The sequence below is a fragment of the Rhinichthys klamathensis genome, unplaced genomic scaffold (genome assembly GCF_029890125.1).
Source record: "Rhinichthys klamathensis goyatoka isolate OS25496 unplaced genomic scaffold, OSU_Roscu_1.1 h1tg000011l_1, whole genome shotgun sequence".
Classification (NCBI taxonomy): domain Eukaryota; kingdom Metazoa; phylum Chordata; class Actinopteri; order Cypriniformes; family Leuciscidae; genus Rhinichthys; species Rhinichthys klamathensis.
The window spans coordinates 5812353-5823986 of record NW_026606564.1 but is presented as its reverse complement, the minus strand read 5'-3'; positions in this window follow the sequence as shown (position 1 = coordinate 5823986).

Here is an 11634-nt window from a genome sequence, read left to right as displayed (position 1 = left end):
AACCAAAATGAAACGCATTAGACTCCAGGTCATTGGACGAGTATGTCTTTTTTTCTTCTTCTTGATGTCATCATTGCTAAAGTTCAGATACAGCGCATGGACTATTCCACCTGGATCACAATGTCATACTGTTTGTTTTGTGAGGATTTATTATTGTCAGTTTTAGTTCATGATACAAGAGAGAGGTTTGTTTTTTTCCCTTTATGTGTTGTTGTGTCTGTCCACAAGAGGAGCCTAGAGGACTGAGAGCACAGGCACTTGGGATGGAATGACTTTTGGGCCTTTTAGATGACACTAAAAGTAAGTGGAAAAAAGGAAATCTTTTGAAGTTGTCTCAGCTCTTCCTGTGGTTGCTTGTTTTATGGTCTCCGGCTTTAGTGTGGGAGTGAATAGCAGTTTAATTGGCCAGTCACTGGTAATTTGTTCTTGGGTTTAATCATTATGTGAAAGTCAAAGCATCTGGTCAAATATTGGATCGTTTTTAAGGAATTCCATTACAGAATCTATCAAGAAACTGCAACATTTCCGCCCAAAGTGGTGACTGTTTATTTAATGACGGTGGATAAACTACTAAGAACAAAGTCCAGTCCTGCCCACTTGAATGAGCTCCAAACGTGGTCTGATTTTTCAAATGTAACCAAACAGTTGATGTATCCCATTGACTTCCATATATTCCCTATAATATTTCTTATATGGAAGTCAATGGGGTCCATCGTCTGTCTGGTTACCGACATTCTTCAAAATATCTTCCTTTGTGTCCAGCAGAAGAAAGAAATACAGGTTTGAAACAACTCGAGGGCGAGTAAAGTTTCATTTTTAAGTCAACTATTCCTTTAACACTTGGTAAAAAAATTCTATTATGGTGGTTATGAGGTTCGTCAAACAATATGATTCTTTTGAGTGTTTATATCTTGAATGGCAATAAAGAGAAAAGCTGTATCATTTCCCCTTTGTGAGCGAGCCATGGAGAAAAGCTGAGACAACATTAATTTTTAATCTGAAAGGAAAGACTGCTGTAATTGGGTCCATGGGAAAGTCTTTTGCTCCTCTTCCTTGTCCTCTAACCTCAGTTACTGTGGGAGAAAATGGTGTCCGTGTCTATGTTAGAATAATATTAACTAAAGGAATACCTTTGATCCATTACTTTATGGATTCCATGTGCTCTCAGACGCTTTGTTTTCATTGAGGCCCAAACCTTTTCATCATATTCAACCACCATTCATCATAACTGTACACTAATCCACCAATTGTGTCTCTAACATGTCTTAGTTTTATTGACACCACTCTGTGAAAAATGTAGTTTGTGGACAAACTGGAAGATATAGTCACAATGGTTGCTCTAAGAAGCTTGTCCCCGATGCCCAGTCGCTGTTTCTCTCTATTATTTTTGTTTTCTATGTGACTGTGAATGCTTCTTATTAAAGCTAATGAATAAATACACAATGCAGCCATTATGCCTGAGACATTCCTATAGTTTCATCACACAATGTGTGTGTTGCAGCCGAAGAGAGAACTTCTTCAACGCCATGTGAATGAAAATAAACCTTGTCCAGTGGAGGGAAATGTTGCATATTTGATACTATTTGTTGTGTCTTAGTTTTGTGAACTATTTTCTAGTAACTCTTAGTTCTGTACCTATTTTTAAATAACCGACTGCAATGATCTGACTTTAGCAGATAACATGGAGCAGATGAACAAAGGAGGGCAGTATTTGCAAATGCTGTGGGTATATTGAGAGAAGGGGAAAGATTTTTTAGGTGGGAATTTCTCTGCAAAAGACAGGAAAGAAAGAGGATATATAAACTTTAAAGAAAAGTTGTCGCACTTGAAGTAAAAAAAATGATTAATTTAGTTTCATTTTTAAAAATTTTAGTAGGTTTTAACAAGTTTCAAACTTTGACTATGTTTTTTTTTTGTAACATTGATAAATTTGATCCTTTTGGTTCTACTTTTCAGTCTAGAAAGTTCTTATGTTAATAAAATATCGTGCTCACAGCTCTGTTCCTTCTGTTGCTCACTGTTTTCTTGATCATCTTTCCTGTATGATACATTTATATGAGTTGTAGCACTTTAAGCATGTACGGTTAGTGCACCTCAGTGATCATCTATGTAAAAACTCCTTAGCTTCAGGCACTTTCTGCTGCATACTCCAAATCCTTCAGTGCACTTTTTATGTGTGTTAGACCATAAAGTAATTTGAGCTGAACCACTTCAAAGAAATGAAAAAGGTACACAGAAATGTGTGAACGAGCATTTTCCCACAAATTATAGACATAAAATATAGGCCAAATATGTTTTTTTCTGTCACTTTTGCCACGTTTTTTCTTTTAAACGATGTAAAAATGGACTAAAATAGGCCTATGTTCTTTCACAATTTAAGAAACTGATCCACTATTAAAGAGAAAGTTCACTCAAAAATGAAAATACTGTCATCATTTAGTCTCACCCTCAAGTTGTTGCAAATCTGTATAAATGTCTTTGTTCTGCTGAACACAAAATGAGGATATTTTGTTTGTAACCAAAAAGTTATTGGGCACTATTGACTTCCATAGTATGGAAAATAAATATTTTTTGTAAATGATGAGAGAATTAAATTTTTTGGGTGAACAATTTCTTTAATAAGTAGCCTAAATATGATTGGAATATCTGTAGTTGTAGACGCCAGATGTGGGCCTTAGGGCCGGTTCACACAGCACTCGTTTATCGGTTCCAGTGCATTGCTTTTAAATAGCTTTTGTATATAAACTTACGACTGACTCTTATGATGGTTGTGCCCTGTTTTGCTGCTCCTTTCAGCGTCACACAAGAAATCAATTTTAAAACGTCAAAGAAGGTCAATTTGTAAAAATGCGTATCGAGCAGTGTTGGGGGTGATGCATTACAAATAATGCGAATTACGTAATCAGATTACTTTTTTAAGTAACTAGTAAAGTAACACATTACTTTTAAATTTAAAAGAAAATATATTTTTCAAACAAGTTGAGAGAAATCATGAGTAAGGGGCTGTTTACACAACACGTTTTCAGTAAGACTTTTTATGCGTTTTGGCCGTTCGTTTACACACGACAACAGAGTTCTGGGTGCCTGAAAACGCAAACTTTTTGAAAACGGGTTTCAAAGTGCAGGTTTTTGAAAACGGTTTCTGTGTAAACAACAAAAACAGAATCTCTGAAGACGATGACGTCACGCACATGTGTATTAGGCCTACGTGTTCAGTCTATATTGTTGTATCGCCATGTAATGTCCAGCAGAATACAGCGCTTTTAGTTGTTTTCGCGGATCCGTGTGAATGGGGATCGTTTTGACAATGGTGTCGTCTGTACCGAAAAAAAACTCAAAGGAAAAACTTAGTTTTTCTCTGCTTAGGACAACTCCGCTTTAAGCATATTTTGGTCGTGTAAACGTACCCTAAAATGCAGACGTGTTGTGTGCGCTGTGTAAACATGAATGTTGATGGTATTTCTAAACTAAATGTAAACATGCATTTACTCATCTCACTTGAAAAAATGTTTTCCTCAAAATGAATAAAAACCCTGAATATTACACTAACCCGCAATAATTAAATATGTTAAATACCACAAATATATTTTATGTATTTATTAACCAATTTCTTTGCTGGTGACCTTCTATGATCCAATTCAACCATACTAAACAAAAATGACTTCGATAAACATCATATTTGTGTATTATTATTTTGTTTTTCTTGCTGAAGAGTGTTGAACTCATGCATCCTGTTCTTCTGTGATCCAGAATGGCAGCTGAAAGGTTAGTTTGATTACTGTACAGGCATGAATTTGCATTTTCTTTCAGTCTGAGGCTTATTCATTTCACTTTTGATGTGAAAGGGCCTTGCGTTACTCAAAAGTGATGCTGACATCAGGCCAGCTGACAGTCTTGCCTGGCCCCGGGACAAGATAATCTTAGATGGGGCCCCCCCACGATTTTTTTTATTTTTATAAAACACCATATACTTTTACCCAAACTGAATAATAAAAACACGTTTGGGTACATTTTCTATAAATGTCTTCATTTTCTTTTCTGACATAGCCTACTGCAGTTCTTGTTAAAACACACTAGACATGCAACATCTGTGCATTTTGGGCACTTTTTGTGTGAAATCATATTTATTTTTTGTTCATCAAAAGTGTGCTTTCAATTTTAATTAAGCATGAGCAGCGCAACAAAAATAGACTCGGATCTGACCCATTATCTGTTCACCGATGAGGACAGTGACGGATTTCAGCCGGCTTTTTATTTCTCATCTCCATAAATATATCTAGTAGTAAAGCTAATGCATGGGCTAGAAATCAATGAATTCTTTGCTAATACTTCCTCGTCATCATGGAGAGCGCAGTTCGCACCGCTTTCTCCTTTCCACAAGCGCTTGCTCTCCCGTGGCGTCTGTCGTTGCTATGCAACAATGAACTTAGGCGCGCCTGTAAAAACGAGCGCGCCGCGTCGCTATTATGAGCTAATATCCAAAATATTTCCATATGTGGCTCTTTCCTCCTTTCTTATCAACAAGTGGATTTACAGCCACCACATCAGCAGCACCGCCGGTCGCCATGTCTCAGCGCTTTTATGAAGAGGACGCAATTGCACGCGCTTTGGGCATGCACGCGCATCAAGTACCGGGTTTGAGAAAACCTGGTACCGTGGCGTGACGTTTAAAAAAAAAATTAGTACCGACTTGGTACCGAAGTACCGGGTCTTTGACAACACTCATAAACGTTGGCTGCGCTGTGTCTTACCTTGCTCTACGTTGACTTTACTAGTTCCAGCTTCACCGTCACCACCTTATTAAAAATATTTGTTTAGGACATCTCGAAGGCCTCTATTTTCTTCTTCTCTTTTCTTTTCTTTTCTTTTCTGAGCACCGGACTTGTGCTGACCGGACATTTTGAGCGTAACGTTAGCCTACTGAACTTCAAATCAAATGACAACATCATATTTTGATCAGTGGCCAAACCACTGGGGGGGGGTTCTTGTGCACTATTTCAAGGACAATTAGGAAGAAAACAAATAAATAGCTTTTATGTAACTCAAATATTAGATTTTATTTTCCACAAATATGCCTATTTTATTTATTTTTTTAACAATTATTCCATAATTTAATGAGGGCCCAGTTCTGGGCCCCCCTCCCTACCCTGGGCCCGGGACAACAGACCCGTTTGTCCCCCCCTGTCGGCGGGCCTGGCTGACATTATTTGCATAAAAAGTAACGCAATATGGTAATGCATTACTTTTAAAAGGAACTTTCCCCAACACTGGTCTCGAAACACCATGCATTCTTTTCCACTCCACTGCGCTAGAAGGCTGTGTCAATGGCTCCCTTTGCTTCGAATGTATAGAAGAATGGGAAACAGAGCAGTGTAAATGTAGATGATACATACGTTAACAGAGTATTGAGGTGACATGGAAACAACCTGGGATAAATACACTGAGTCGGCCTTACTGTACAAAAAGATCTGCCTGAAGCCCAAAATTTGAGACATATCAATTGCTACTATTACATCATTCCCACAACTTAATTTCACTGTCAAAAGGCACAAAGGGGTTTTTAAAAAATGACGGGGAAGTTTGCTGAACCTTTGTGTATGGTATCTTCCCTAAATTAAATGTTGACCACCATGTGAATTCAGAAATCTCTGAAGCACACATGCAATCTTTAAAACTTTAAATCATATTTCTGGTATTATTCAGAAGTTACTTATTGAAAAATTATTATTATTCAATATAACTCTGAATTAATAATTGTATATGAATATTTAATAATAACCAACATCATTAGTATTTAATTTTTCACATACTATATTATTAGATCTTGGGTGCATTAATTAATTTTTACTGTGAGTGATGGATGTCATGTTGACCGTTCCAAGATGGTGGACGAGTCGACGTGTCTGGACTGTCGAATGTGGCATCTGCGTATACATATCTATGATTGTAGTACTTTGAGGTGTATCTTGACTGTATAAAATCAGGCCCAGGTAATGGCATGGATTCAAGCACGATATGTTTGAATTCAATCACTGAATCCATTGCCAAAGACACCCGTCATACAAGCGACTCCAATGTTCATTTCAGCTCACTCAACAAACTCTCTCTCTCTGCTTTCACTCTCACTTCTTCTGCTGCCATTAGCCATCTAATGAAGTCTAATGCCACACCCTGCCGGCTTGATCCTACACTGTTTTGCTTAAGATGTGTGTTTCAGAGGTTGCACCTTTCATAACACATATGATAAACTGTATATCATCTGCCATTGTTTCAGCAGAATTATAAATGGCTGCGATGATCCCTTATTTTTAAGAAACCAGGCCTTGGCCATCTAAACATGAATAATTACAGGCCAATCTGAAATTTACCATTCTCAAGTAAAATACTTGAAAAAGTTGTGGCTTTTGAGATCTTACTTAGATGCTGATGGCATAATTGAATCTTTTCAGTCAGGATTTCGCTCATCTCATAGCACTGAAACTGCTCTTCTTCGTGTGGTTAATGACATTAATGACATGATTAATAAACATCTTGATGCTTCTCGATCTAAGCTCTGCATTTGACACAGTCTGCCATGAAATATTTATCTCTCACCTTTCTGACACCTGCACCACTGGTTCAACTCTTTCCTGGCTCATTTACATCAGCGACAAAGTATTATATCACTATACAAGGATATAAATCTGCCACTGCTCCGCTTTCACGGGGTGTTCCTCAAGGTTCAGTTCTTGGTCCACTATTGTTCATCATTTATATATATCCACTTGGTGACATACGCATAAATGGACTTCAATTTCATTGATATGCTGATGACATTCAAATTTACCCCACCACCAGCTCTGATAGGCCATCCCTGTCTGACTCACTCACTGCAAGAATCAGGGATATCAAGCATAGGATGTCCCTGAATTTCCTTAAATTAAATAATAACAAAACTGAAATATTGATGAATGGCCCTGCTACCTCAGTCAAACCAATGGACCTGTCCTTTGATATTGATGGGGTTCATGTTCTTTCCTTCTTCATCTGTCCGTAATCTTGGTGTCTAATTTCACTCAACTCTATCTTTTGCCTCTCATATTTCTTCTGTTGTTAAAAACTCCTTTTCCATCTTCGTAGTATTGCACATCTTCGATCTTCTCTCACTCTACCTGATGCTGAAATCTTAATTCATGCGTTAATCACATCACGTCTGGATTATTGCAATGCTCTATTTATTGGTCTGCCCAAAAAACGTATTGCAAGATTACAGTGTGTTCAACACTCATCAGCAAGAGTTCTCACCTCCACCAGGCGTTCTGCTCACATTACACCTCTGCTTGCATGACCTTCACTGGCAAACCCGTGGCATCACGTATTCACTTTAAGATATTACTTCTAACATTTAAGGCATTTAATGGTCTTGCACCTCCATATCTGTCAGATCTACTCCACTGCCCTGCCCCTGGCTTAGATCATCTGAACTTTTGTCCATTCTTCATTTTCGGTTGTCCACTCTAGGTGGAAGGTCATTTAGTGTTAATGCTCCTAAATGATGGAATTTACTACCCCTTACACTTCGTAATATATCAACTTTGTCTACCTTCTAGACTCAGCTAAAAACATATCCATTTAATATGTATTTTGGATAATGTGGCTATATGTGGCCTTGAGCTACGGAAAGGCACAATATAAATAAAACTTCTTCTTCTTCTATATCTTGCTGGAGCTTCGGCCATATTGCAGCTGCTAACAAATACCGTAGAGGATAAGAGTTAATCGTACCCGAGGGGGCTGACTGCGCCTCCAGAGCTGTTCTAGTCATACATTGTGCATATCTACATATTCAAATTAATCCAGAAAAAAAAGGTATCAAGATAAGCTGCGTCCAAAATCACATACGTCCCTACTATGTAGGCGAAAAACAGTATGTGACAAAAGAAGTATGTCCGAATTCACAGTACTCATAAAAGAGTAGGAAAAACCTGGATGACCTACTTGTGCACACAAAAATTGTGCATACGATGGACACTTTACTATCCCATGAGGCCACGGGAGAGGATTTGTGAATGGCGGTTACGTGACGCAACTGATGCTGACAGGTTATGTGATAAGAACAACATGGCAAAAGTAGTACATCCGGATTACATTCACACTATATAGAACATACCTTTTTTAGCGGCCGTGGAGTAATTACTTAATCAAAATAAGTATCTACTAAAGAGAGCATGGGATTTCGGACGCAGCCAATTCGACTTCCATCCAAATGCACTAGTAGTTTGCAAATCACTATTGCATCCAGAACAGTTCGACGATAGTTTGCATTAGATAGATCCAGACAGTACGGACTCAACCAAAGTTGTGTCTCAAATCTTACACTACGCACTTATGCACCATGTACTCAACTGTGTAGTGTATAAATTGCATACAATAATTTTGTCATTTAACAACGTAATTAAAGCTGCGACAATTGAGTGCATGAGGTGTCCAACATTACACACTTTGTTTTTTCAGTTGATTAAGTGCATCATCCCATGACTTTTTCTATTCTGAGTTTTCAGTGCACACTACTCTAGTGCACACTATGTATACTACAAAACGTCTTAGAATAGTGCACGCAAATCGGGACACATCTCAAGTCTTTGAAATGGGGGTAATTTGAGGCCTTTTTTCATCAAGCCCGTACCTGAACTATTATTAGCAATGAGTGACAAGTTACAAAATCATGTGACGTTGACAGTTTAGGCTTACCTGGTCACCTTAGGCTATTATTTTATTTTAAAATAACCGACATGCATTCTGTAGAGGTCTCTCTCACATCCTATCTCATTCCCCGTCTCGTTATCGATCATTTCACCAAGGGCACCATGCCTAATTTATGACTTCACACTCTTGTGGGAAGGACAGGAAGAATTGGGTTTCACCTCGCTCAGTCCGAACCATTCAAGTCCAAATTTTCTCTGGATGTGTCCATTTGTTGTACTGTGCCATGTTTGTTTGTATGCATCTGAGGCCCTGTTCACACCTGGTATTAAGATGCGTTTTGGACGATCTGATCACAAGTAGACGAGGGAGACACATTCTCGTTTACTCCTGGTGTTTTAATCCATCTCTTTTGTCCACTTTCAACCACTTCTGTCCTGATTTCTTCGAGGGGAGGGTCTTTGGAAGAGGTACATGTAGGGCCTTTTTCAGATCTTTCGATCTAATGGACGAAATAAGCTCACGCAATTTACATATGAACGGAGACGTCAAAAAAACATTATGAGAATATATCAGCGTTCGTTTCTGCGCTGACAGCCGCAATAAGACCATGGCGAGAGAAATGAGTGCGTGTTAGAAATCAGGAATGGTGAGAGAACATCGGGCTTGGTGTGTTTTTCATCTTCAAACCAAACCCTGATAGCACACGTACATCACGGAGACGTCTATTTGATGTGTGTGTTTACATCTGGAAGACATATTTTTTTAGAGTGTTTGATCATCTGCTATACGTCTATAGGACGTTTCCTGTCAGATGTCAAATAGACGTTTAGAAGATGTCTTTAAGATGTAATGATTTAGAATGTATGTTAAACTGACATCTTAAAGATGTCTATCAGATGTTAGTAAACAGCAGATGCTTTCCAGATGAAGTGATCTTTAACAGACATCTTGCAGACGTACGTGTGCTATCTGGGAACTTGAGTCTCCAGCCAACAAAGTTTAAATCCCGTCTGGCTAGCGCACTTCCATAATGTTTACTCATTAGGTCAGTAAATGGAGAGAAGTGGCTTTTGTGGCTGTTTGAACGCATTCGACCACATGATGAAACTATGCGAAAGCAATCCGGTCAAATGTGTTTTTGACTATGGAAGTGGACAAGCTCAAAACGTTTAGCATTTAGCTACACCTGTATTCAGCGCCGTCCACTTGTTAATAGGCTAGCAGGTGAAAACAGGGCCAAATGTTCATTGGACAGGATTCAATTTCATTGAATGGACAATCTCCCTTACTACACACTTTGAATATTTAAGAGCATGTGACTTGTGCACAATTGCATACATTTTTTTTTTATGTCGCTTCTGAGGAAGTATTTTGAGCCTCTAACATAATCGTTGCTGTATAGTAATTGTCTGCCAGGGATCACCAGGACGCACTTGCTCTCATTATGCTTAAAATACACCAGGCCAGTGTTATTACTTTCAAGTGAGCACTTTCTCCTGGCGGAAACGGCATCTCAGTTCCAAAACATTTCTTAAAGAGCAAGTTCAATACGGCTCTCTGAACCTTAAAGCAAAGATTAACTTGTTTTAAAACATCAAGCAGAGTTGAACCAAAGAATAAAATAAATGAGGCAGAGTATTAATATTGTAATCACTGTGCAGAGGAGAGCATGTCAGCTGCTGTAATATGTGTTTCCCACTAGAGGGAACACATTCCTGTCTCTGAGCGAGACACTTTTTATGAGAAGAAAAACAGGGAAATTAACAGCCTTATTTGATGAGGAGCATGTCTTGTTTTGGGTTTTTTAGAAGAGCCTCATGGTGGAGGAATGCACATTGATAGCTGGGTTGTTTTCTAAGGCTCTGGTTGTCTTGCACAGGGAATAATGTGCCCTTGTCAGAAGAATGCACCTGTCTGAAGCTCAGAGAGCGGGAAGCTATCGTCTGAGACTCTGAGTTAGTTGTTTCACAGCAGTGCTTTCCTCCTCCACATCTCTCTGGCAGGTCCACGCATGCACAGTTTCCACTGCCTACTCACGAGGAAGTGTTTCTCTGTGTCTGTTATCCTGTACAGCAATATATACTCTGCCTCAGGGGAGACCAGCTTGAGAAGCAGGATATTTGGCCTGATGCTAGAATTAAAGTGGAGCATTATTGGTGTGAAGAATAAGTGTTCAGATTCTGATTAATCAGAATTTAAGGTAAGAGTAATTATATTTATTATTATTTATATTTTATAATAGGCTAATTATATTTAATTGATTATATTATAATTTTTTATCACATTGTTATTGTTGTTTTCATATCTTTTTAACAAACAAAATGAAGAAATCATTGATTTTATTATGACAAACCAGATATTTATTCATATTATAATGTGTAAAGAAGATATCATTTAATGACTGTTATAGCATTCCATCATAAAACGATAATGCACTGTGATCGATATATATTATATTAATTATTTTAGGTGATGAGAATCTGTAATATTATAGTCTTTGTACAAACAGGCAAACTTAATTTTCCTTTTTTTTGTTAACTAAATGTTTACTTTGGCAAGAGTCTATAGGCTATGTGTTAGTGGAACAGGTTTTTGCAAGCTTTATTGATTTAATAATATTATTGATCAACTATTGATCTAATAATAGTCTTCCTTTTTTCATTTCGTTCAGGCAAAACTGGTTTGTCTAATAATATTATTGATCTACTATAATAATTTGCACCAACAAATTATTTGTTCATTTCGTAAACTAATTAACAAACGCACATTTGACCTGCTCATAAATCGCCATCCAGGCCAAGAATCTTCTCAAATCCATTTCCAGGCTTTCTCGCGCACTGTGGGTCATTACTTTGATTGACATCCCTGGCATCCAATAGTTTGGCGCAAAGCGTCAACTTTGGGTTCTGGTCGTTTGGGCGTCCAATCAGATGCGCCCGACTGCAAGAA